The following is a 1,366-nucleotide window of genomic DNA, read 5'->3' as shown; positions in this document are numbered from 1 at the left end:
TTCAATCCTCAGGATAGAAAGAAGCCCCTCCTCTTTCTTCTCAGGTCATCAGTGCTTAAAAAAACCTTAATGTTGAGGACAGGGATGGGGGACGGTAACACAGTACCAGTGGGCACACAGCTCACCATCAAGGCTCTGTGCCCATCACCGACACTGCCCTGAACTGAACACAACTGAAGCGACTTAGCAGCAGCAGCAGCACCAACCAGCCCTGAGCTAAAAGCCATGAGATGTTGGGGACACCTGGCAGGTGACCTTGGTTACGATCTTCTCAGGGTGTCCTTCTCAGGGTCTACTGCTGTCCCATGGGAGAGGAAGGTGAGGCTCTATTTGAGACCCCCAGCCTTTTGCTGCAGCAGGAAAACTGCCCCCCACTGCCTTCTGTGACTGTGTGGTGCGCCCCTCCCCTGAGTGAGGTGCCAGCAGCCCGGGGCGGGGCTGGGGGAGTGGAAGGGGGCACTGGAGGCCTGGACCCGCAGTGCCCCACCCCATGGAAGGAAAGGAAACACAGGAAGGACAGGAGGAAGGCGGGCTGACCTGGTCCAGAGGGATGAGCCTGGAGGCAGTCGACGCTCTTCCTTGCCATGCAGAATCCAGCGTGTCTGTCCTCCTCTGCCTCACTTGGTCCAGGCAGCCTAATGCTCTGGAGACCTCTAGGGTGCTGTTTTCTGGAAAGCATCTGGTTGCCTAAGGGCAGTCAGGACTCTGAGGAAACATGGGTGAGGCTGGGACTGCACCTTCCCTCTTGGTAAGGCTGAGAGGGCTCTGAGGGGCTCCTGTGGGCTTCAGTCTGAGCTCTAATAGCCTGGTGAAGTTATTGACCCAGACTCATCCCCTGGTATAAGGAGCGGAGCCTTGGTCCTGTAGGCAGATACACCTGTGTGCATAACGCACTGCACTTGGGTGAACTTGGGCGAATTACCCTCTCTGTGCCTGTTACTTGGTCTGCAACATGGAAATAGTATCTAATCTCATAGAGCTGCTGTGCGGGTTAAATGAATGCATGCGGTTGGTGCTTCACACGGTGACTGGCATAGAATAGGAGTTCAGTAGTGGCTATGTTTGTCATTAAAGTGGGCGTCCACTCTTACCTCCTGTCCCTACCAGCAGAGCCATTGTCCTCTGTGAAAAGGAGATAGCCCATTAGATCAAGGAGAGGTCCCAGAGCTCCTGTGTCCTGGACAGGGCACAGCAGTGATGGGGGCAAGGAGATGGTCTATCGGGCCCCCTACTCCCGGCAAGAAAGGAAGTCAGCATTTATAATAAGGGAGCAGGATGGGAAGGCTGGTTTATAGCCAGGTTGTTTAGGGGGGAGAGTGGGTGATGAGAGCTAAAGAGAAAGTTAGATTTTTAAAAAACAGTTATA

The sequence above is a fragment of the Bubalus kerabau genome, chromosome 15 (assembly GCF_029407905.1).
Source record: "Bubalus kerabau isolate K-KA32 ecotype Philippines breed swamp buffalo chromosome 15, PCC_UOA_SB_1v2, whole genome shotgun sequence".
Taxonomy (NCBI): Eukaryota; Metazoa; Chordata; class Mammalia; order Artiodactyla; family Bovidae; genus Bubalus; species Bubalus kerabau.
Note: the sequence above shows the minus strand (reverse complement) of the source record.